Here is a 26618-nt window from a genome sequence, read left to right on the forward strand (position 1 = left end):
TATATATATAAACTGAGTCACTTTTCCGTAGAGCAGAAACTGACAGAATATTGTAAATCAATTACAATTTAAAAAAATTTTTTAAATAAAAATAAAAATGATTTACTAAAAAAAAAGTTACCATCTCCATGGAAGGCAATTTGGCACAACTAAAAATTTAAAGAGATGTCCCCTTTGCTCTAGCAATTTATTTATTTATTTATTTATTTTGTCTTTTTTTTTTTTTTTTTTGCTATTTCTTAGGCCGCTCCCACGGCATATGGAGGTTCCCAGGCTAGGGGTCCAATCGGAGCTGTAGCCACCAGCCTACGCCAGAGCCACAGCAACGCGGGATCTGAGCCACGTCTGCAACCTACACCACAGCTCACGGCAACGCCGGATCGTTAACCCATTGAGCAAGGGCAGGGAGCGAACCCGCAACCTCATGGTTCCTAGTCGGATTCGTTAACCACTGCGCCATGACGGGAACTCCTGCTCTAGCAATTTAAACTGTAGGAATTTATCCTATAGATATACTTACACAAATGCCCAAAGATATATGTAGAATATTTCTCGTTAATAGTAATAAAAGACAGAAAATTTAAATGCTCAGCAACAGGGGACTGGTTTAAAAAAAATTAAATATAACCAATCAAAAGCATGCTACAGAGGAGCTCCTGTCATGGTGCAGCAGGAACGAATCTGACGAGGAACCATGAGGTTGTGGGTTTGATCCCTGGCCTCGCTCAGGGGGTTAAGGATCTGGCATTGCCTTGAGCTGTGGGGTAGGTCGCAGACGTGGCTCAGATCCCACGTTGCTGTGGCTGTGGCGTTGGCCAGTGGCTACAGCTCCATTTGGACCCCCAGCCTGGGAACCTCCATATGCCTCGGGTGCGGCTCTAAAAAGATAAAAGACACACACAGCATGCCACAGAACCATTAAATGAACGATGTAGTTCTAAACGACCTTAGACAGTAACTTGACCTCTCCGCGCCTCGGTTTACTCATCTGCAACCTGTGGACAAAACCAATACTTAGTTCGTGGGTCGGGGTGAGGGGTAACTACGTTAACAGAAGCAAAGCACTTTTTTTTTTTTTTTATAGCAAAGCACTTTTAACGATACCCAGCACACAAGAAGTGCTCAAGAAGATGATGATGGTGGTGGAATGGAATGAAGTTCCCAGGCCAGAAATGAAACCCACGCCTCGGCAGCGACCTGAGCCACAGCAGTGACAATACCAGATCCTTCACCCCCTGAGCCACCAGGGAACTCACAAACGGAAATTTTTTTTTTTTTTTAAGGAAGTGAAATGGGGCCAGAGGAAGAGAATGAAAGGAAGATTTTCCTCTGGGTGGTCCAGCCAGTCCAGTGCCACGCCAAGCTCTGCCACCATTGCTCACAGGCCTACAAGAGCTCTTCTCTTCCTGGGAGACAGGAGGTGAGGGTGGACAGACAGCACCTTGAGCAGATGTGAACTGATGGGCACAGGCCACCTCACAGGTGGTGGCAGCAGCAGCGTCCCCCAGAGGAGGGAAGACTCTGCACTGTGATGGCCATCTCTGTTCCACTATGACCCATAAAATAAGCTCCACAGGCTGTCAGTCAGGAAAGCAGAGCCAGGGCCCTGGAGGGATATCCCCAGACCAGCTCACCAGCCTGTAAGTCCCACCATATTCTAAAAATCACCAGCACCCCGTCTTCCTGCAATGCCAGAGATCGGCTGTGGAGCAGGTGGTCAGGAATGGCCCTCACACAGGACTGAGACCACAGCCCAGGGGACCTGACCATGGCGGTTTCTCTACCACCCCTTCTGCTCTGTCCTTCACCCCCCAAGCCCCCGCAGGTGCCAGAGACGGAGCCTGCACCACAGCAGCAACCGGGGCCACAGCAGTGACAATGTCAGATCCTTAACCCACTGAGCCACCAGGGAACTCCAACTGCTCCATCCTTTGTTAGTAAAACGGGATCATCCAGGGGCTCAGACGATCACCTCACCATTTGAAATCTCCAAATCATCATTTATTTTAATTGATTAATTAATTTATTTATTTTGCTTTTTGCTTTAAAGGGCTGCACCTGTGGCACATGGAAGTTCCCAGGCTAGGGCTCGAATTGGAGCTACAGCTGCCAGCCTACACCGCAGCCACCAATTAGGGATCTGAGCCTCGACTGTGACCAACACCACAGCTTACAGCAATGCCAGAGCCTTGATCCACTGAGGGAGGCCAGGGATTGAACCCGTCTCCTCATGGATACTAGTCGGATTCATTTCTGCTGTGCTGTGCCACAACGGGAACGCCTCCGAATCATCTTTGCAGCACTCACAGCGTCATGTATTTAAAACACTGTCTGTGGAGTTCCCGTCGTGGCGCAGTGGTTAACGAATCCGACTGGGAACCATGAGGCTGCGGGTTTGGTCCCTGCCCTTGCTCAGTGGGTTGACGATCCGGCGTTGCCGTGAGCTGTGGTGTAGGTTGCAGACGCGGCTCGGATCCCGAGTTGCTGTGGCTCTGGCGTAGGCCGGTGGCTACGGCTCCGATTAGACCCCTAGCCTGGGAACCTCCATATGCCACGGGAGCGGCCTAAGAAATAGCAAAAAGACAAAAAAAAAAAAAACACTGTTTAGGAGATCCCCTGGTGGCTCAGCGGAAATGAATCTGACTTGTACCATGAGGTTGCAGGTTCGATCCCTGGCCTCGCTCAGCAGGTTAAGGATCCAGTGTTGCCGTGAGCTGTGGTGTAGGTAGCAGACGCATCTCAGATCCTGTGTTGCTGTGGCTCTGGTGTATGCTGGCAGCTGCAGCTCCGATTCGACCTCCAGCCTGAGAACCTCCATATGCTGCGAGTGTGGCCCTAAATGAAAGTCATTCAAAGGCCCTCTACCTGGAGAGAATGGAAAAAACTTAGAGGGTTCAGAGCACATCTTAGATCCCATCCCTGCGGCAGCAGAACATCCTGTGAGAAGGAGGGTCAGGAAGGACCTCTTGGAAGCCAGGGCTGCCTGGGGCAGAAGGCTCTGAGGCTAACCCCTGTCCTTGGAAAATGGGCCTCTGCTTTGCAGGTGATTCAGCAGGAAGAACAAGGGCGGGGCCCACGCTGCGAAAGGTGTCTGACCCTGAAGGCAGCCCCGCCTGCGGAAGCAGGGACTCAGAGGGCAAGGCGCTAACTTCATCTGTGGGGAGGCCTGATCCTCAGTTCAGGGACATGGCCCCGCAGGATTCCAGCAGCAGGAAGCGTGTGGGCTGGATGCTCAGGAGATACTCAGGCCTGAAAAAACCTTCGTCGGAACTGGTCTCCAAAAGCCTCCCACCCGCAACCCACGTGGGAGCCAGCTGGAAGTGGGTCACATTCTCCCAGCGGAACCGGCGTCACCCTGGGCCCCCACCGCACTTGAGGAAGGCCGGGGGCACCGAATGACCTGGTCTCCTCGCCTGGCTGGCCATCTCCTCCTGATAGAGGCTGGGTGATTCTGAGGCCCTCCAGACCGAAGGACCAGTGAGGAGCCCCAGGAGGGCAAGGGCTGCTGAAAGTGGCATTGCCCTGGAGCACAGCACCATCCTGTCACTTGACAAGGGCAGGCGCTGCTGCCAGGCCTGTGCCCTTTCCAGCCCAGCCCTGTCTGGAGGGAAAACGGAAGAGGGCTGTGTGCTTTTGCGGGAACTGCTGGGCCTCCCCAATAGTGATTTTTTTTTTTTTTTCAAATGTTTGGCTGCCCCGCAGCACATGGAGCTCCCAGGCCAGGAATTACATCTGAGATACAGTCTCGACCCAAGTGCATCTGTGGCAATGCCAGGTACTTAACCCACTGTGCCTGGCCGGGGATCGAAGCCCCATCCCAGCACTCCCAAGACGCTGCCAATCCAGTTGTGCCACAGCGGGAGCTCCCTGATGGTATTCTTTGAAGGGATCTGGAGGCCTGGAGCTGGCAGATCTGGGGAAGAAAGAACATCCCTCCTCTCCAGGCTGCATATACTGACCCCAAATGGGGCTTAGAGTCACAGGTGTCCCTGGCATCATGCCAGAAAGCATAGACACAGCACAGCCCTCCTGCCACCAGAGGCCTGCTTTCCAAAGCTGACAGAGGGAACCTGCCAGGCGGGGAGATAATTCTGGAGAGACAAGGTCTGAGGGTCATTTCATACAAAAGGCACCGGACTGATGGCACAGCTTCAAAAAACTTTGGGGGAGTTCCCATCATGGCTCAGAGGAAAAGAATCTGCCTGGTATCCATGAGGACGCAAGTTCGATCCCCGGCCTTGCTCAGTGGGTTAAGGATCTGGTGTTGCCGTGAGCTGTGGTGTAGTTCCCCAACACGGCTTGGATCCCACGTTGCTGTGGCCAGTGGCTAAAGCTCCGATCTGACTCTTAGCCTGGGAACCTCCATATGCTGCAGGTGCAGACCCAAACAAAAAACAACTTTGGAAAGAGCTTGCCGCCATGACCATTCCTCCCAGACTTGAACTCAAGTGACAAAGGAACAAGGCTTTAAGTGGAACTGTAGTTTGGACTAACCACGACTGCCAAGGTGCTAACTGCTTCTGCAGGTGCCCACACCGAGTGCGGCCGCTGTTAATGGGATACACAAGGGCTCTAGTCTACTAATTCTTGCCTTGCTCTTCTAAGACACCAAACACAGCCGCCACCTTAACGCCCACCCAGGGCAGGTGTCCCAGAGGCCAATGTGTGCATCTGGAAATTATATCCTGACTCTCCCCCAAGAGTTCAAAACACTCTCCAACATGTTCTTTCTGTATTCACACCACTCCAACCGGATGATAAGCCTCTTGGCCCTAGACTGTAAGTTTGGTATGGAGAAGAACTTTTTTTGGCTGTGCCTAAAGCATGCGGACATTCCTGGGCCAGGGATCCAACCTACACCATAGTAGTACCCTGAGCTGCTGCGGTGGCAATGCTGGATCCTTAACCCACGGAGCCACCAGGGAACTCCTGAGGAAGAACTATGTTTACCCTGCTTACCACAGTATTCCCAGTACCTACCATGGGGCCCAGATGGTAATAAACACTCAGCAAATATTTATTAACTGGATCGAGGAACCATTAGAAGGAAGGACGAAGAGAAGAGAGCCATCACTTCTTAGTATCTCTGTTCCTGGTTTATGTTGCAAAGACATCACAGCCAGGATCGGACACCAAGCCCCATGACCCCTCCTCTGCCCTGCTCTCAGTAGTCCTCCAACCTGTTATTTCTTTCCCCTCCAACCTGTTATGATGCCGTTTACATGCCTGTTCACAGAAGCTTCTAGAGCACACAGCAACATGAAAAATGGAGAAACGTTAATGACCCTCAAGCCTCAAGGATGCTCAGAAGGAGGAAAATGATGTTTGGGGCCAGCTATGCCCCCCACGGAAGGACACCTTTCCCTCTGGGGACTGTGTCTTCCCCTTGAACAAGGCTTTGTAGCGCATCAGGGAATAATAGGTCTGTAATAACTGAGGATAACGGCAGTGGGGGCTCGGTGCCCTTTTATAAACCAAGTTCAAAAGCACTTTGGCTCAAACATTGCAATGCCCCTGGGAGCCACGAAGCCCAAGTATCATTATCCCCATTTCCAATTGGGGAAAGTAAGGCAAAGGGGAGTTGATTCGCTTGCCCAAGGTCAGATGAGACAGGGAAAAGGTACAGAATTCAAAATCTCCGCAGCAGCCAGTGAGCCAGCTCTGGCCAGCCATCGTCACAATGTCACGCACGCTGGGCTTGAGGGAGATGTTTTTTCCTTTGCTACTGTTTCTCCTAAAAAAGCAGGAGTTCCCGTCGTGGCGCAGTGGTTAACGAATCCGACTAGGAACCATGAGGTTGCAGGTTCGGTCCCTGCCCTTGCTCAGTGGGTTAACAATCCGGCGTTGCCGTGAGCTGTGGTGTAGGTTGCAGATGCGGCTCGGATCCCGAGTTGCTGTGGCTCTGGCGTAGGCCGGTGGCTACAGCTCCGATTCGACCCATAGCCTGGGAACCTCTATATGCCACGGGAGCGGCCAAGAAATAGCTTAAAAAAAAAAAAAAAAAAGCAGCATCTACTAAGGTGCCCAGAGCTGGCACACAGGAGCCACACTGCCTGGGTTTGAATCTTATCTCTGTTCCCAACCAGCCTGACCTCAAACAAGTTCCTGAACCATCCCAGGCCTCCGCTTCTGAATATGGAAAACAGTAAGAATGCTACTTATCTCAGAAACTACCAGGACGATTAAGTGAGAAAATGTACATGAAATGTCATTCTCAGTCATTTTCTCATTTTCCAAATGAGTACATTAGCACTCTCGTAATTAAAAAACAAAACAAAACAAAAAAAACAGCTACACGAAAAAAAGGTTGCACCCACTCCGGGTTTAGCTTTTACAAGGCTACTGATGGAAAGTTCCCTAGTGGCCTAGCAATTAAGGATCTGGCCTTGTCACTGCTGTGGCTTGGGTTCCATCCCTGGCCCTGGAAGTGGTGTGTGCCGCAGGTACAGCCAAAAAAAAAAAAAAAAAAAGGCTACAGATGATGTATGACTAACAGGCATTTCAAATTCTGCCACTGACATGCGCCAGGACCCCGAGAGTGATCTGAAAGACAAAAATCCTATTTGATTCACACTGACTGGCCTTGGCCTCTCAAGGTCAGCAGAGCAGGTGGCATCATGGGCACTGACAGACAAGGGAATGCTGAGTGAGAAGCTGAAAGGCTGGCCAACTTTGCCCAGTCTCAAGGGGCTGACTGTGGATTCCTGGTGAGCTGAACTCCTGCGTCTGAAACGCTCGGGGCTCTGCTGAGCTTCCCAACTCTGCTCAGTCCAGACTGAGACAGCCAGCGCTTTCTAGGTACCACTGGGCCTAGATCAAGTGATATACAGGAGTGCAGATCAAATAATCAGACAGGAGGTGTTCAGAGGTGACCATGTGGCCCAGGTGATACTCAGCAGGGGGCTGGGAGAGAAGCAGGGATGGGGGTGGGGGCCAGCTGCCTGGTCAATCTTGACACCCCTCCAACAAAGACCCCAAGACATACACCTGGGGTGGGGGGGTGGGGGTGCTGGTCCTTGATGCACATAAGAAGAATAGCAAAATCCCAAGGTTATGCCAGGGTAACTCCCATGATAGGAAGATTTACTTTATGCAGAGAGAAGCAGAGCACACAGGTGACGCCACTGTACAGGGCAAGATGCTAAGGGCTGGCAATGCTCCTTTATTCCATTCAAGACACACTGGCTCATGACCTACACACTTGAGGGGGGCGGAGGTGTGGGGGCGGGGGGGGCGGGGGGGGCTGATGGAAACCGCAGGACGCAGACACACACACCTGGACCTCTGTTAACCTAGCCGATTGTTTCCACACCTGCTGGGTACCTAGGCCAGAGATAGGGTAAACGCAACCCTGCTGGCCTCCAAAAGCCTTCCCAGAACACAGGGAGCCCTCTCACTGCTCTTTCTCCTAGGATGGCCCCCTCCCCCAGGAAAAGTTCCCAGGCAGTGACTTCCCACTGTTGAGAATTAAACCCAAACTCCTCACTGTGGCCCCAGATCCAGCTCTTGCCAACGCCTCACCCACCATGCTCCAGCCCTAAAGGGCTTGTTGCCCCCGCTGTCCTCTCTGCCCGGCATCCCAGTCTCCATTCCAACCCCCTTGCTCGGTGCTCGCTAAAGGTCTGCCCCGGACCCTCCTCCCAGGTGCTCTCCATCTCACTGCCCCGCTTACTCTCGCCACCTCTTCTCACCATCAGATGTCGTTTCACTCACTTGTGTATCTGTTCACTGTCTGCCTCTCCCACTAGAATATAAACCTCATTAGATCACGCGTCTGGATGATCTTGTTCTCAGCTATATCCCAGCACTCACGACAGTGCCTGGCACAGAGTAGGTCCTCAATAAGCCATTCAATTTAACAAATATTTATTGAGTGCCTACAAAGGTTAGCTGTAGACCAAAAAGATAAAATTTTTAAAAAGACATCTGTGCTCTAAAAGAGCTTAAATTCTAATGGGAGGGAAGATGCAGATAAATAAATCAGCGTGAAAAAATAGCTGCAACTTCAACCAAGCCTGCAGCAAGGGGCTCAGTGCTGTTCCAAGCATCTAATGGCTATTACTTAATTTAATCCTCCCAACAACTCCAATGATGTAAGTATTAATATTTTATAGATGGGGAAACAGGCAGAGAGAGGTTAAGTTACTTGCTGAAGGTCACGCAGCTCATGAGGGCAGAACCATCTATGCAAACCCAGACAGTCTTGGTAGGAAGTCCATGCTCTGATTAAGAGCTACAGTTCAAGAGTTCCCTGGTAGCTCAGTGGGTTAGGGATCTGGCACTGTCATTGCTGGAGCTTTCACTACTGCTGTGGCGCAGGTTCAATCCCTGGCCCAGGAACCTCCACATGCCTTGGGCACTGCCCAAAAAAAAAAAAAAAAAAAGCTACACTTCATATTTTTTGAGTGCCAAATAACTACTTGGTCAGCACCCGCAGCAGCTATTCCTCGCAGGCAGGGCCAGAGAGAAAACAGATCCATCAAGGAAGGGCTGCCCTATTCTGCGAGCCCAGTGACACGGGACTGCTGGGCTGACCCCTGTGTTGTGTGCTGGACGAGGACGAATCTGATGAAAAGACATGATTGGGCCAGGGTTCCTGGGCCCTAGTTTTAGCTGGGGTGAGACACCCAAGCAGGTCAACTGCTATCTTGATAAATCCGCTTTTTGTGCAGGATGCAAGGGGTGGGAAGCTGCATCTGATAGAGACCTGGCCTCAGGAAGCTCAGGGTCACGCACATGCACAAGAAGCTGAGGGGGAGGTGGAAAGTGACGGACGCCATAAGAAAATGTACAAGCTCCCACGGGATTTCAAAAGAATGACTCAGTCTCTAGCAACCACACGTGCCCAACCGTGAGAGGGGGCTGACGCACCTCACCCCGAGGTCCTCCAGGGCCGACGTGTCCTGACAGCACAGATTTGGAGAGGCACAGGGATGGTTTTATTCTGATTAACGGCTCAAGTCCATGACCACAGAGCTGTTCTCCCACTCACCATGAGAACCGTCCCAATTTCTTTTTTTTTTTTTCTTTTAGGGCCACACCTGTGGCATACGGACGTTCCCAGGCCAGGGATGGAAGTGGAGCTACAGTTGCAGGCCTGCGCCACAGCCGCAGCCACGTGGGATTCCAGCCACATCTACAACCTTCACCACAACTTGCAGCAATGCTGGATCCTGAACCCACGGAGGGAGGCCAAGGATGAAACCTGCATCCTCGTGGGTACTAGTCGGTTTCTTAACCCGCTGAGCCATAACAGGAACTCCTGTCCCAACATCTCTGGGCAACATATTCACAGCAGAAGCAGGGCAATGATGTTCTCATTTCAGTAATGGGGCCGGAGGAGGGAATGAAGGCCAGTGTGTTCTGCCCTCCTCCACCTCTAACTGGTTTTGAAGCCCACAAACCCTCTTCCCTGGAGGAGGGGATGACCTTTCCGGGAGCACCTTGTGAGAACGTGGCGCCAGCTCCCCATACACCCTGTTCACGTCAGTGTCCCCAGGGTCCGGCACAGTACCTAGCTCACAGCAAGTGCTGGGTAGGGTGTGCTCAGCTAAACCCGAGGGTGGTCAGGTCTAGAATTCTCCGCTGGATAGGACATCCAGATGTCAGTCGGTGCTCACTGACGTCTTGCTTTCCAGCTCTCGGCCTCCCCCCGGGGGAGCAGACGGGTTCCATGTCTTCACTTCCGCGGCTACAAGCCTGGGCCAAGCCACCACCATGTCTTGCCCGGCAGTTGCAAGAGTCTGCCCTCCAACTAGGAACCCTGGTTCTGCCCCTGCTCCTCACGCACCCATCTCCACACTGCAGCCAGAGGTGATCTGTGCAAACTGAGAGCTTACCACCTCTCTGCTGGTTTTAACTGCACTCAGAATAGAACCTGACCTGGCTCTTCCCATCTTCATAGCACTGACTACTATGAGAAGTATTTTGTCTGATTGTTTACTCCCTTCTCTTTATTTTTTGTTTGGTTTGGTTTGGGGGGTTTTGGCCCCACCCAAGGCATGTTCCTGGGCCAGGGATCGAACCTGCGCCACAGCAGTGACCACACTGGATGCCCAACTGCTAGGCCACCAGGGACCTCCCTCCTCTTTAGAATGTCAGCTGCAGGAGGGCTGGGCCTGTGTCTTCACCGGCCCCAGTGCTATGAAGCTGCCTGCCTCGCCTTGGAGTAAGCACTCATTATTGAATGGGTGAGTCTCTGCGACTTGTATTTACAAGGACCACTCACTCCACCAGGAAACCATGAATGACACATTGGCATTTAACAGCTGGTGCCTTTATTTATAATTCAAAGTCCTGCTTTATTTATTTATTTTTATTTATTTTTGCCATAGCTACAGCAGCTTGATGGGGCATCTTAGTTCCCAGAGCAGGGATGGAGCCCAGGCCACAGCAGTGAAAGCACCAAGTCCTAACCCCTAGACCACCAGGGAACTCCACAAGGTCCTGCTTTAAATCAGAGGAACCTGATATCTCTAGACACTTTAACAGTTCAAGAGATATCTCTAGACACTTTAACAGCTCAAGAGATCAGTAATCACTTAAGAGTCTAAAGCCAGGAGTTCCCGTCGTGGTGCAGTGGTTAACGAATCCGACTAGGAACCAAGAGGTTGCGGGTTCGGTCCCTGCCCTTGCTCAGTGGGTTCATGATCCGGCATTGCTGTGAGCTGTGGTGTAGGTTGCAGACGCAGCTCGGATCCCGCGTTGCTGTGGCCCTGGCATAGGCCGGTGGCTACACCTCCGATTGGACTCCTAGCCTGGGAACCTCCATATGTCGTGGCAGCGGCCCAAGAAATAGCAAAAAAGACAAAAAAAAAAAAAAAGAGTCTAAAGCCAGGAACTAGAGCCCAGGAGTCACAGCAGGGAACGAAGAGCCAAGACACTAGGGAGCAAACGCTGACCTGTCTCCAGGTCCTTTACCCATACATCCTGTGCCTTTATTTACCCAGCAGTCGGCCGGGCACACTTCCCTGGGTTTGATGAGTGACAGGAGACAAAACAATTAACAGCGAGAGCACACTTAGACCCTCGGACAGGAGGTGCTGCAAGCCACACATCTCACTGTTCACAAAACTCTTGATTTGCTGCCAACACAGGCCTCCTGGGCCTTCCCAGGGGCTACCCTGAAAGCAGGTACTGCTCAGACAAGTTCAGCACGCAAGGGAGAGGAAGGCATGTGGGGCCCCACAGAGGTGGGGCATCCAGACCTATGTGTCCAGGTTCAAGGAAAAAGAAGGTGGCTGGGGTGGGGGTGATGAAAAGGAGGCTAGAAGTGCAATTTGGGGCTCTGGGTGGGTAGTTTTGCAGGCTCTCATATACACGCCGGCCATACCGGTGAGACATGTGCCGAGATGTGTACCTTCCAGGAACACCCACTAGGAGAGGTGGGATGGAGACGGCAGTTCAATCCAAGACCAGAGAGAGGAAGGGCGGCCTTGGCAGTACTTAGTTTGGGGAAATATGGGGGCCTCTATACGGAGGGTCAGGATGCTGCGAGCCGGGCGCAGGTGAGGGAAGAGACAAGAGGGTAGGGGACCCGGAGTGCTGTTAGACATGACAACCGCGCCGACGCAGTGGGGTGAGCAACAGAGAGGATGGCTCGGACACCTGTGGAGGCGACCCCCGAGCGGGGGTGAGGACGGCTGGATGGCGTTCTGCCCCAGGGTCGGGAGTAGGGACGGCGATCTGGAGGAGGAAGCGGCGTCCAGGCAGGGCAGGAGGCCAGGCCCAGGCCAGGGCGCAGTACCGGGGGCCCGACCAGTGGGTCAGAGCAGGGTTGGGGGCGCCCTCCGCGGCCCCTCCCCGGGAGACAAAGGGCCGGCAGCTCCCCCCGAGCCCCGGCGCGGCGCGGGCCCGGGTGCTCCGGGTGCGAGCGGGCCTCGGAGCTTACCTGGGCCGCCCGACCCGGCAGGGCGGGCGGGGGCTGCGGGTCCGAGAGCGGCGCGCGGCGGCCTGTTCCTGGGCGCTCACAGCCCGAGCAGCCGCGGCGGCAGCGGTACAGCAGCAGCAGCACCAGCAGCACAGCAGCAGCAGCAGCAGCAGCAGCAGCAGCAGCAGCAGCAGCAGCAGCAGCAGCGGGAGCGGCCGCCTCAGCCTCCGCCTCCCGCTCCGTGAGTCACCGCGGCGGGGAGGGAGGGAGGCGCCAGGCAGCCGAGGGAGGGACCGGCGGAGGGGGCGGCATCTGGCTCCGCGCGGGCGGCGGAGGCGCGGCCACAGCAACGCCCGGGAGGTGGAGGGCGGCTGGGGGCCGGAGCCCGGGGCGTGGCTAGATGGTGGGCGTGCCCTGTGCGCTCGTTGGTTAAATCGGCTAGCAGGGCGGAGCTTCCACCTGAGGGGCGGATGCTGCTGGCCTCTCGGGCACCCTCATTGGGCTCCTCGGGAGGGGCGGGCCGGTGCCCCTGGGGCGGAGCCACGAGATAAGAGGGTGGAACCCGGTCGCGGGTAGTGGCCGAGGGGCTCTCAGAGCAAAGGGCCAGAGCAGGTCGAGGGCTGGCGGGGCAGGAGGGGCGGTGGCTCTGAGGAGGAGGCGGCTTGGGGGCGGAGCCCCAGCTAAGGATGGAGCTGGCCCTGCGGTAAAACTCTGCCTGTCCCTAGCTGCTCCAGAAGCACAGTGATCCGGTAAAAATAATGGCCTCTCCCACACACGAGTCTGTGTTTAAAAATGGGAGCGGCTAGACTGGACGAAATCCTTGGGGACACCGGTTTACCCAGGACCCTCGAAAAATCTGAAATGGACGAGGTTGCAAAACATTTAGAAGCGTGGTCTTCCTGCGTCGTGGAGCTGGGAATATTGACGCTACCTTTGAAGCAGGCCCACTCTCCAACGGGGGCGGGGAACGCGGGGAGGTGCTGTCTGACCTGGAATCCACCGAGCCCAGAGAGCCCAGGGATGGGCCTCTGTGGGTTCGTTAAACTTAGAATATCGTGTGTATGGTAGCAAGTGCATTTTTCTGGGGAGAAGGGGGTCCTTGATTAAAATGTTTCTGTAGAAAGTCTGACTTTATCTAATCTGGTCCTTGAGAAAGTAAATGAGAAGACGCCCCTTTTTAGGCAAAATGCAAATTGTTCTGAACACCCACTTTCCCTTTTAAAGGGACGCGTATCTTTAAGTGTAGCCTCACTTTCGACATTTAACTTAAGGATTGCATAGGGTAACAATATCCACAGTTTAGAGGCCTTACTGCCGGATTTTCCCCAGCCTTTTCACTCTTTCTCTGTTCATGCTCTTCCACTCTTCGGACTTTCCTTCCCCTCCCCTATGCAATGAGAATAAGAGATACTTTTTTTTTTTTTTTTACTGTATTTATATTCTCTAACGTCCATGTTGTTATTATTATTTTTTTTTTTTTTTAAGGACTGCACTCAGGGCATATGGAAGTTCCCAGACTAGGGGTCCAATCTGAGCTACAGCTGCTAACCTATACCACAGCCTTAGCAGCACAGGATCAGAGCCGAGTCTGCGACCTATAGTGACAGCTCATGGCAATGCAGGATCCTTAACCCACTGAGCGAGGCCTGGCATCAAACACGCTTCGTCATGGCTGCTAGTCAGGTTCCTTACTGCTGAGCAGCAGTGTAACTCCCACTCACATTTTTTTTTAATCGAAATCATATTTTTAACCCAAAACATCCAAAATATTATCATCTTAGCCATGTAAGCAGTGTAAAAATTACATTCTTTTCATCCAGTCAGGAAATATGTGTACTTCACACTTATTGTACATCTCAATTCAGACCAGCCATCTTTCACCTGCTCAAGAGCCACATGTGGCTGTGGTATTGGATAAAGAAGCTCTAGTCCCTTGACCAAATTACATTTTAATCCAGCCTCAATTTACACTTAATAGGTCCCTACATTGCCTTTTCTCTGTCACCATGCCACCCAATTACTTGCACCAGAAACTTAAAGGTATCTTTGGAGTTCCCGTTGTGGCTCAGCAGAAATGAATCTGACATGTATCCATGAAGCGGCAGGTTCAATCCCTGGCCTCGCTCAGTGGGTAAAGGATCCAGAGTTGCTGTGGTGTAGGTTACAGATGAGACTCAGATCTGGCATTGCTGTGGCTGTGGTGTAGGCCAGCAGCTGTAGATCTGATTCAACTCCTAGCCTGGGAACCTCCATATGCCACAGTATAGCCCTAAAAAGACAAAACAAACCAAAAAACAAACAAAAACTTAAGGGTATCTTTGACACCACTCTCTCCGTTATCCCTCCAGTCCAGTCCATGTTTTTTCCACTCCCAGACCAAATCTTGACTCTCCTGACATCTTACCATCTCCACTTCTCCGCTCCTAATTTTAACCCATCATCAGCTCTCACCTTGGCTCCAGCAATAATTAACTTGCAAGTGTGTTTTCATTCAGGCTCTCCCTAAAACTCTCAATCCTTTGCCCACACAGCAACTAAAGGGGTCTTAAAAATGTCCTGATCTTCTCACATCTCTGCTGTTCAGTGAGATTCCTGATGCGGTTCGGAATATTTAGCATGGCGACAAGGCCTTGCATGATCTGCCTCCAGCTCCATCTTGAACAGCCTTTGCCGACTGGGCTTTGGCCCTTCTCCCTAGTCCTTGATCGTGGGGTACTTCTTTGTGCTTTGGTCCGTCTCAGTGTACAGTTCCCTTTGCCTCAGTGGCTCTTAAGCGCTTCTCTCCCCTTCACCTGACTGAATATTTGGTCTTCTTCAAGGAGGTTTTTCTTTTCTTTTTATTGAGGGATAGTTGATTTACCATCTTCTATTAGTTTCTGATGCACAGCAAGGTGATTCCACTGACATATAATATCCATTCTTGCTCATATTCTTTTCTTTTTTTTTTTTTTGTCTTTTTGCTATTTCTTGGGCCGCTCCCTCGGCATATGGAGGTTCCCAGGCTAGGGGTCCAATCGGAGCTGTAGCCATTGGCCTACGCCAGAGCCACAGCAACGCGGGATCTGAGCCGCGTCTGCAACCTACACCACAGCTCACGGCAACGCCGGATCGTTAACCCACTGAGCAAGGGCAGGGACTGAACCCGCAACCTCATGGTTCCTAGTCGGATTCGTTAACCACTGCGCCACGACAGGAACTCCTCATATTCTTTTCCATTATGGTTTATTACAAGATGTTGACTACAGCTCCCTGTGCTGTACAGTAGAACCTTGTTGTTTATCTATGTTCTATACAGTTGTTTGTATCTGCTAATCCCAAACTCAAGGAGACTTTCATTGGCCTCTGCTTGGCCGGGCCTCATCCCAATATGGGCCTAAACTCCAAGAGGTCAAGGAGGTCACTGTGTACCACTCTTGCCTAGCACAGTTGTAGCTGGCATGTGTAAATGCTCAACAAATACCATTGCATGAGTAAATAAATGTGTAAATACTGTGCCCAGGCCTTCCCCTCCCATTGATAGCCACTCCTAGTTCCCCATCTTCACCAGCAACTCCAATGCTTACCAACCCTCTTCTCACTCTTCACTCAATAAATTTATGATTCTATATTTTATCCTCTCAGCTTTAGGGAGGGCCTCTCTGTGCTCCCAGATTTATATGTATCTTTAAATAGTTGCTTTCTGGAAGAGGAAAAAAAAATTTCTATCCTCTATACCAAAGGAATAACTCTAACAGTAAAATTTTCAGGCCAAGTGTGAAACAACAGTGGAGCCACAGCAGGCTGCAGGAAAGGAGAGCTATTTTGAGGTAGTTATGGCAACAGTGGTCCTTAAATTTTACCCCATAAGAGAGCCTCCTGGAGTTCCCATTGTGGCTCAGCGGGTTAAGAATCTGACTAGTATCCATGAGGATGCAGGTTCCATACTCGGCCTCATTCAGTGGGTTAAAGGTTCCAGTGTTGCTGTGGCTGTGGTGTAGGCCAGCAGCTGTAGTTCTGATTCAACCCTTAACCTCCATATGCCACAGGTGTGGCTGTTAAAAAAAAAAAAAGAGAGAGAGAAAGAGCCTCCTGGTACAAGTTGAGCAAGTGCAAGGTGAGAATTGGAGAGGCAAAAAAAAACTTTGTGCCAAATAAAGAAGAGGTGTTTTTTTTTGGTAGTAAAGAAAAAATAAGAACCAATGCTTTTGTGTTTTGAAAAACAAACTTTAAAATTAATAATTTCCAATAATATAAAAAGTTAAAAAAAATGCCTTTTGCATTGGTCCCTATTGTCTGTCATCCTATTTAATGGGATATGACTCTAACTCTCTGAGGATAGACGGTGATGGGGAGGTGAAATCCACATCAGACAATGTGGGCCATGGTCAAGGGCCATTCTCCTGTTTCGCCTCGGCAAATAGTTTGTCACCTAACTTTACTTTGGAAATAATAAGGAATTATTAAACGCGATGAGGAAAGCATTTTGTAGATTAATGAATATACACATTTTGTGTCATGAGTAGGGTATGTGCAGCTATGAGCATCTGGCTTGCTGCCAACCTGTCCCCAGAGTGTTGGTACCGGCAGCATCGGATATGTACTTGCTCCCTACATCGCAGACCCTTGCTTGTATTGGGCTTGGGGACAATTTAAAGAAATAATTATTTATTTCTATGGCTGAGTGTTTTGACAGACCAACCTGTCTTATGAGTGCATTTTAGCTATGCAGCCTCAAACCTTCTAATCACCTAGGAAAAACACGCCAACATAAGGCTTCACTTTGGACCCAGATATTCAGCCTCTTAGCCTTTAGGCACAGGAGTCTGTTTATCATCTTTTTTTTTTTTTTCCCCTTCTGGCTATTGTCCAATTAAATATAAAAAATTACCATCCCGGGAGTTCCCGTCGTGGTGCAGTGGTTAACGAATCCGACTAGGAACCATGAGGTTGCGGGTTCGATCCCTGGCCTTGCTCAGTGGGTTAACGATCCGGCGTTGCCGTGAGCTGTGGTGTAGGTTGCAGACGCGTCTCGGATCCTGCGTTGCTGTGGTTCTGGTGTAGGCCGGTGGCTACAGCTCCGATTGGACCCCTAGCCTGGGAACCTCCATATGCCGAGGGAGCGGCCCAAGAAATAGCAAAAAAAAAAAAAAAAAAAAAAAAAGACCAAAAAAAAAATTTACCATCCCTAAAAGCAAAGAGCTTCTACTCTCTGGGAGTAAATGATAAAAGAGCTGTCTTCCCCAACACCCCAGCGCAAATCAGTGCATTTCACATCTGTAGATGTTGCAGTGTTATCAGTGCAGTCCGGTGACTGAAAAGACCACTCCCAACAAGCGATTCCTTCCCCATCCTACGAGGGATGGCAGCCCACTAGTTAACTGCTGCTAACAAGTTGTGGGCCTTTTTATTCTTCAACGTTTGGGAGTTCCCGTTGTGGCTCAGCGGAAATGAATCTGACTAGGATCCACGAGGACGCAGGTTCCATCCCCTGGCCTTGCTCACTGGGTGAAGGATCTGGCATTGCTGCAAGCTGTGGTGTCGGTTGCAGATGAGGCTCGGATCTGGCGTTGCTGTGGCTGTGGCATAAGCTGGCTGCAGCTACGGCTCCGATTCAACCCCTAGCCTGGGAACCTCCATATGCTGCGGGTGAGGCCCTAAAAAGACTGAATAAATAAGTAAATAAATGGTTGCAGCTTTGCTCCTGCCCTTTACGGTTCCAAGCGTAGAAATGTTCAAACCTACTTGAGCGTCTAAACTCTCCTGTTCCACATTCATATGTTTAGCTACAAGGTTTCTTAAATCCTTTGCAATTTGTAAGACTGAGGTCAGGCTTTGCAGTGAGGTGACAGATGTTTAGGTTTTGCCTTCTGGCCCAGCAGAGACAGGCTGATATAAACGAACTTCGTGGCTTTGTTTTCTTCGCACACGGCTCCCCTCACTTTCTTCATTACTGTTCTTCCGGGAAATTACTTCCCATCAGCAGTATTTGTCCCCAGCTGACAAATCAGATGGGGCTCTTTTTTCATAGTTAATAAACGCTAAAGGCTGAGGGCAGCAAATCTACACCCTGGTGCCAGCTAATGAGGAGCCTCACATGAAAGCTTATGCTACGGGGACAGGCATAGAGAGTGCAAGTGTCCTGGGATCCAAGATTATCCACTCTTCCCCCACACACTGCCTAACAGATAGTAAGGATTATTAATTATTTAAGCAAGAATATGAGAGCCAACACAGGCGGCAAAAGGGGAAAAAAAAAGGAAGCTGCACTCTAGGATCCTCTGTTGAAATCATTTTAATTAGCACAGGCTATGAGCCAAGGGAAATAGAGCAAGATATTGAATAGCTAAAGAATTTTTTAAATCCCCTACATTTTTTCTCTTCTTTGGCCACCCCACAGCATATGGAGCTCCTGGGCCAGGGATCAGATCCCAGCCGCAGCCTCAACCTGAGCCAAAGCTGTTGCAATACTGGATCCTTAACCCACTGTGCCAGGCTAGGGATCGAACCCATGTCCTAGCTCTCCCAAGATGCTGCCCATCCCGTTGTACCACAGCCAGAGCATGGTATCCTGACTATTTTTTTCTGTTAAAAAAAAGAAAGAAAAAAGAATGGAGTTCCCATTGTGGCTCAACAGTAATGAACCCGACTCATATCCAAGAGGATGTGGGTTCCATCTCTTCCTTGCTCAGTGGATTAAGGAACCGGCATTGCTGTGAGCTGCGGTGGTCACAGACACAGCTCAAATCCCACATTGCTGTGGCTGTGGCAAAGGCCAATAGCTGCAGCTCCGATTAGACCTCTGGCCCCTAGCCTGGAAACTTCCATATGCTGTAGGTATGGCCCTAAAAAGCCAAAAAAAAAAAAAAAACAACTTGGATTATACCTGTATAAATTGCTGAAATATGAAAACTAAATGGCTTCCCCAGACTGCCCTCTGTGATGATATGTGGGGGTCAGGAGTGACAGCAGGGGGCTCAGTCAGGTCTTCATAGGTTCCTGGGAATCTGGAGGCTCTACGTCTCAAGGTTCTCCTCCAGACGCATCTTTTTTTTTTTTTTTTTTTTTTGGCCATGCCCTCAGCATGCAGAAGTTCTGGAGTCCGGGATCAAAACCACGCTACAGCAGCAACCAAAGCCACAGCCGTAACAACCCTGGAACCTTAACCTGCTGAGCCACCAGGGAACCCCCAGATGCATCTTTCCTGCTTGTACACACTAAAGACACTGAAAATCTAAAGCTGAAGCTCCGTCCACCTTGATTTTCTTTTCTTTGTTCTTTGTACTGAAAACTTCATGAGATTTTTCACTGCAAATTTCAAACATGGTGTCATTTCTGGTAGGTTTTTTTTCTTTGTATATATCATGGTACCTAGAATGGTTCCTTCCTATTACATAAGCTGTGACACTATTTTAAAAAGAGCTCAAAAAGGCACCATTTGATCTTATTTTTAAATTCTTGGACAATCTCTACTTGTTTGAAACTCAGTAGTTCCACAGCGCAAGCTTTCCAAATTGTCAATTCCCTGGCAGCTAAGGACATGTCCTCTTACACTTTTCATTTCTAATTCAGTAACATTTAGAGATCTAACTCCTATTATTACTATAACTAACCTGGCTCTGTGACTAATAAAGATTACGTTTTCTTTGCAGGTGTCATTTTCTGACCTTGTTCCAATATTCACACTACCTTACACTAAGTTCTTGAAGGACCTTTCATTTGAGCTGATTCAGAAATTCATCATTGTCACATGTGAGATATTATGTATTCTCCTGAGCTTTTTTTTTTTTTCCCTTTTTAGGGCTGCACCCATGGCATATGGAGGTTCCCAGGGTAGGGGTCGAGTTGGAGCTGTAGCTGCCAGCCTACACCACAGCCACAGCCACAGCCACATCCACACCAGATCTGAGCCACATCCGCGACTGACACCCCAGCTTGCAGCAATGCTAGATCCTTAACCTACTGAGCGAGGCCAGGGATTGAACCCGTATCCTCATGGACACTGCATCTATCAGGTTCTAAACCCACGGAGCCACAACTAGAACTCCCTAGTGTCCTGACTTTTATTCAAGCATAGTGACTTCAGTCAATCATTTGTTCAAGGACTATGTATTGAGTGCTTGCCAGGTGCATGTCACCGTGCTGGTCTGGGCAGGGGTTAAAGCAGCAAATCAGACACTTGGTCCTTGCCCTCATGATGGGTGAGACATACACCAATGACTTACCCAACGGAATAATTTATTGCAATTATACATAAGTACTAAAAGCTGAAATACAATGGGCTCTGAGACCATATAACGGGAACCCAACCTTGCATTAGAGTTACGGAGAGTTTCCTTGGGGAAAGTAATATTTAGCCTTACGCTTGAGGTATAAGGAGGAGTTAACTAGTCAAAGAGATGGGAGAAGAGGTTAGCACATAGTGGGAAGAAAGAGAGCCTGGTGAGATCAAGGAACCGGGAGAGAGAAGGCTGTGCGGCCAGAGTGCAGAGTGATGGCGAAGGAGGCCAGGCCCCATCACACAGGACTCGATGGTTCACAGTCAACATTCAGTATTTTTCCAAAAGTGATGAGAACTTTTAAGAGGTTTAAATAAAGATGTGACATGGCTGGACTTGTATTTAAATAGATGGCTATGGCTTTTGCAAGGAAAATGGACTGAAATGGAATAAGAAGGGCATATTAGTAAGTGCCACATAAAAAAACCACCTCAAAACTCAGTGGCTCGGCGTTCCCATCATGGCTCAGCAGTAACGAACCCAGCTAGGATCCATGAGGACTCGGGTTCGATCCCTGCCCTTGCTCAGTGGGTTAAGGACCTGGCATTGCCGTGAGCTGTGGTGTGAGTCGCAGACATGGCTCGGATCTGGAGTTGCTGTGGCTCTGGTGAAGGTCGGCCGCTGTAGCTCCGATTGGACCCCTAGCCTGGAAACTTCCATGTGAGTCCATAAAAAACGATAACAACAACAAACTCAGAGGTTTAATAAGCATTTGTTTTTTGTTGTTGTTCAGAGGTCTGCACACTGCCTGGTGTGGGTTCAGGCCGGGGGTTGGCTGTGACTCTGCTGGGTTAGGCTGGGATCAACAGGGTTTAGCTACAGATTGGGATTAAGTCTCTTCCTATGTCTCCTCCTTCTCCTTGGACCTGAGGCCACACAGGGCATGTGCCTCTTATGATGGATGGCAGACAAGCAGAAGCACTAAGCCTAAGTACGGAAGCACACTGAAGATCTCTCCAGAAGCCATATCCACACACACCCCAACTGCCAAATTCAGTCTAAAAACAATTTTCTTTTTTTTTTTTTTTTTTGGCTAGGCCCAGAACAGTGGGATAGGGAAGTACATTCTATCTCAGGGGAGGAATGTATGAGTAAATACTTGATGAGTAATAATACTCCAGTATAGCAAAGCAGCTGTGATCAAGGGATTTTCCATGCCGATGGAACACAAACCAAAGTTAGAGGCTATGGCTTTCCTCATCCTGATCCGCCTTGCCTTAGCCTGCAAACAATTGCTTTAATTTTCCCAAAGCCTTTAGAATATTTGATCATTTACAGAATGGTTTAGGGTCTTTGACCCCCATTTTTTCAGTGAGTCTATGGATGCAGCGTAGATATGATTTGCAGGTGGTTGGAAGACCATGCTGTAACAATAAATGACCTAACGAGGTTTCAGAAACAAATTGATCCCTTTTGGCGCTCACTGCTATGATGAGATGAGCTTCTTCCTGTCAGAGCTGGCTCTAACTTGCTCAGGAATTCTGATTCTTTTGCCAGTTGTGCCAAGGCTACTAATTTTACAATGGGTTTCAAACGGAAAGGCAACGGGTATAGTAGGTACTCAATTTATGATGAACGAGTCTGCCACAGTACTATGTATGCTCATCAGTTTTTAGATATCACTTATTATTTGGGGATAGGTGGGATTTTTTTTAACATTTTTTTTTCTTTCTTAAAAATTATTTATTATTCAAGGGGAAAATAAATCTGTCCCTCCCGCCAAAGTCCTGATTTATCTCACATTCCTGGGCTCAGCTTTAACTGGGATTCATTCTTTTCTTCCATTCTTGCAGCTTGGCATGCATTCACAGCGATAGTTTTGGGTCTTTAATAAGAAGCTAGTCTTGCTGTGGACATCAATATTTGGGGTGGGGTGTGAGGTTGAGGGGAGAGTTTATGTAACTTGGAAGCAGCCCCGGGGAGTGAAAGTGAACTATTTTTAGTTGAATTCAAGTGGAGGCAATTCACTTAAACAATCTAAAGGCTTTAGCAATATCTTAGATTGACTTTAATGAGTAGTTAGACTGAAATAGCTACAGGCTCCAGGGGGCAGACCAAACCCATGGAGAATCTCTCCTGGGAGATAAAAATGTGTTGGTATAGGCTGCATCATGAAAGAGTGTCAGCTTCTTCCATGCCCCTAGCACAGTGCTCAGCATGGAGCATTTCTGCTCATCTTACTAACTGGTGGCTAAGTACAGACAGAATAGAAAGGGACACTTATTTTTCTAATAAGTAGAAAACCTATCTTGGGAAAGAGCAGAAGATGTGCTCACAGAAAAAAGGAGGCAGGCAGTCCTCAAGCAAGCATACAAGTGACACTTGGGACTTTTTAAAACAACTTTGAACAGACAATTTACATTTAATTTCCTTTTGAAGAAGACATACAGAAAGAACATGCTAAAGGGGCTGCAGTGTCTGGAAAAGATAAAGGGACTAGTTTTAATTTGTCTTCCATTTCTGGTGTCAGTGGCACCCTGCTGAGACCCACTAAAATATTAACACATGAATTCCAAAAAACCCAATAACATTCTTTCACCAGGATGTCTTGGGTCATATATAAGATCTATTTAGCACAAATTGTCCTTAAAGGAAATTTAACAAAAAAAAAATTTATCTCAAACTCAGGAAAAGACAGGAATAACAGAATTGTAGGCTTTTCCTTAGATTAGATACACCTAATTTTTTTTTTTTTTTTTTTTGGTTTTCTGTCAGGGGGTGGGGTGCTGCACCTGTAGCATATGAAATTTCCCCGGCCAGGGGTCAAATTGGAACTGTGGCTGCTGGCTTACACCACAGCCACAGCCACGCCAGATCCAAGCTGCATCTGTGAACTACACCACAGCTCACGGCAATGCTGGATCCCTTAACCCACTGGTCAAGGCCAGGGATCAAACCCACATCCTCATGGATACTAGTTGGGTTGTTAACCCACTGAGCCACAATAGGAACTCCTACTCCTAGGTAATTTTATGATCTTAGTTTCCCATTTCTTCAAATATCTAGATATGAACATAAGATTCCTTTAATCAAACCAGACACAATGCCTCCATCTTATTTAGTATTCTTTAAATGTATATTTTAAGGTTTTAAATATTTTATTTTAATGAAAGTGATATTATTTGTATACAGTTCCTTATACTATAGATTTAAATTAATTTAAACATTTAATAACCATTGTTCACAAAGTATCTACATGAATATTTAGAAGGTGACGATAAATTGGGATAAAAACTAAGTATAAAAAGAATGGGGAGGAGTTCCCGTCGTGGCGCAGTGGTTAACGAATCCGACTAGGAACCATGAGGTTGCGGGTTCGGTCCCTGCCCTTGCTCAGTGGGTTAAGGATCCGGCGTTGCCGTGAGCTGTGGTGTAGGTTGCAGACACGGCTCGGATCCTGCGTTGCTGTGTCTCTGGCGTAGGCCGGCAGCTACAGCTCTGATTAGACCCCTAGCCTGGGAACCTCCATATGCCGCAGGAGCGGCCCAAGAAATAGCAAAAAAAAAAAAAAAAAGAATGGGGAGAGTTTCCCTAGTGGCGCAGCGGAAACGAATCCAACTAGGAACCATGAGGTTGGGGGTTCGATCCTTGGCCTTGCTCAGTGGGTTAAGGAACCGGCATTGCTATGAGCTGTGGTGTAGGTCTTAGACACAGTTCTGATCCCCTGTTGCTGTGACTGTGGCGTAGGCCGGCGGCTACAGTTCCGATTTGACCTCTAGCCTGGGAAACTCCATGTGCCTCGGGTGTGGCCATAAAAGACAAAAAAAAAAAAAAAAAAATGGGAGTTGTGTCTCAGTGGGTTAAGATCCTGACACAGCATCTATGAGGATGTGGGTTTGATCCCTGGCCTGGTTCAGTGGGTTAAGGATCCGGCATTGCTGCAAGCTGCAATGTGGGTTGCAGGTATAGCTTGGATCCTGCATTGCTGTGGCTGTGGCATGGGCTGGCTGGTACAGCTCTGATTTGACTCCAAGCCTACGAACTTCCATATGCCACAGGTGCAGCTGTAAAAAGAAAAAAAAAAAAGTGTTAGAGGACTTCCCAGGTGGTGCACTGCATTAAGGACTTGGCGTTGTCACTGCTGTGGCTCAGGTGTGATTCCTGGGCCCTGGAACTTCCTTCCTTGTGCTTCAGGCATGGCCTCCCAAAAAAGAAAGAATGGTAGAATTAGGACTTGAAATGGAGTGACAGAGTCCAGGGGACCCACCACCCCCACAATATGGCACTTGGCACTCTGGATATTCTAAGCTGAAGGAATTTGAGAAATGACATGTGTGGCAAGGACTTTAATGACATGTGTGGCAAGCAGGTCACAAAACCCTTATGTGAGAGGTGCCCTCGCCAACTCCTGGAGGAAAGGAGCATCGTTACCCCTGAAGACAAGAGACAAAGGAGTCAGAACAAACACATCTGGCTTAGTTTCCCTCAGTTTATTACATTGAGCTCTCACCTTTGCTCTATCGCATTTTCCCCTGAGTTTCCACTTTTCATTAAACCTAGCAGAAAAGCACTCAGGTTTAATGGTTTCTCTGAGACCTCATTTCCTTATGAAGGCTCCCATGTCACATAAAACTTACAGTAAATAAATATGTATGCTTTTATCTTGTTAATCTGCCTTTTGTAGTAGGAGTCTTAATCAAGAATATAAAAGGTAGGGGAAGTGGAGTTCCCGTCGTGACTCAGTGGTTAATGAATCCAACTAGGAACCATGAGGTTGCGGGTTCAATCCCTGGCCTTGCTCAGGGGGTTAAGGATCCGGCGTTGCTGTGATCTGTGGCGTAGGTCGCAGACATGGCTTGGATCCCACGTTGCTGTGGCTGTGGTGTAGGCTGGCAGCTACAGCTCTGATTAGACCCCTAGCCTCCATATGCCACAGAAGTGGCCCAAGAAATGGCAAAATGACAAAAAAAAAAAGGTAGGGGGAGGAAATTTCTCCTCCCCTATGGGACTATTCCAACTTCCCCTCCATTTAATATTTTCCAAAGCAACTTAATAACGTGAAGACAGATGATCTTTGAACATGAGTCAACATATACCCAGATTTCTTTCACTGAATACCTATTGTGGTAGGTTGGAGCCACGGGTGTGGAACATTGGACACCAAGGGCAGACTGTCAAATTATACATGGAGTTTCAACCATGCAGAGGACGGCCACCTCTAACTCCTGTGCTGTTCAAGGGTCGAGTGTATTTTAGGGAGGTACGCATTTTACAATTCTGATTTTTTTTTTTCTTTTTTGTCTTTTTAGGGCTGCACCTGTGGCATATGGAAGTTCCCAGGCTAGGGGTCGAAACAGAGCTGCAGCTGCCAGCCTATGCCACAGCTACAGCAACTTGGGATCCGAGCCGCATCTGCAACCTATACCTCAGCTCACGGCAATGCCAGGTCCTTAACCCACTGACCGAGGCCAGGGATCGAACCCACGTCTTCATGGATACTAGTTGGGTTCATTACTGCTGAGCCATGACGGGAACTCCTAAAACTGATTTTTATTTTTTTTTTAGGGCCACACCTGGTGGCACATAGTGGTTCCCAGGCTAGGGGTTGAATTGGAGCTGCAGCTGCCAGCCTACACCACAGCCATAGCAACACCAGATCCAAGCTGCATCTGCGACCAATGCTACAGCTCACAGCAACACTGGATCCTCAACCCACTGAGTGAGGCAGGGATCAAACCTGCGTCCTTATGGTTACTAGTCAGATCGGTTTCCACTGAGCCATGATGGGAACTGCCAAGACTGATTTTATTTATTTATTTATTTATTTATTTATTTATTCTTTGTAGGGCTGCATCCGCAGCATATGGAGGTTCCCAGGCTAAGGGTCTAATCAGAGCTGCAGCTGCTGGCCTACACCACAGCCACAGCAACTTGGGATCCCAGCCACATCTGCGGCCTACACCACAGCTCACGGCAATACCAGATCCTTAACCCACTGAGAGAGGCCAGGGATCAAACCCATGACCTCATGGTTCCTAGTCGGATTCGTTTCTGCTACATCATGATGGGAACTCCCCAAGACTGGTTTTTTTTTTTTTTTTTTTTTTGGTCTTTTTAGGGCTGTACCCACAGCATATAGAGGTTCCCAGGCTAGGGGTCAAATCAGAGCTACAGCTATTGGCCTACACCAGAGCCACAGTGACACAGGATCCAAGCCACATCTGCAGCCCACACTACACCACAGCTCACCACAATGCCAGATCCTTAACCCACTGATTGAAGCCAGGAATTGAACCTGAAACCTCATGGTTCCTAGTCGCATTCGCTTCCTCTGGGCCACAATGGGAACTCCCTAAAACACAATTTTATCACTGTAAAATAAACTTCTTGGTGATGCAGCCAGATATCTAAACATGTATTAATCATATAAACACTTAAAAGTCTCATTTTTTTTTTTAAAAGGTCTCTATCCAGAAGTTCCCATTGCGGCGCTGTGGAAACAATCTGACTGGTATGCATGAGGATGCAGGTTCAATCCCTGGCCTTGCTCAGTG

The 26618-nt window shown here is 49.0% G+C and overlaps 1 protein-coding gene across 2 annotated transcripts in view; it reads right to left on the reverse strand.

Moving 5' to 3' along the window:
- CTNNBIP1 (catenin beta interacting protein 1) overlaps nucleotides 1-12107 on the reverse strand; it is a 55132-nt gene extending 43025 nt beyond the window's left edge. The window contains exon 1 of one of the 2 annotated variants that reach the window (XM_047791678.1): nucleotides 11891-12107. The gene's annotated coding sequence lies outside the window, so the exon portion shown is untranslated. The remainder of the gene's footprint in view (nucleotides 1-11890) is intronic. The other variant, XM_047791676.1, reaches the window with a different exon arrangement.
- Between the last annotated feature and the right edge of the window lie 14511 nt (nucleotides 12108-26618).

Source organism: Phacochoerus africanus, chromosome 8, assembly GCF_016906955.1.
Source record: "Phacochoerus africanus isolate WHEZ1 chromosome 8, ROS_Pafr_v1, whole genome shotgun sequence".
Taxonomy (NCBI): Eukaryota; Metazoa; Chordata; class Mammalia; order Artiodactyla; family Suidae; genus Phacochoerus; species Phacochoerus africanus.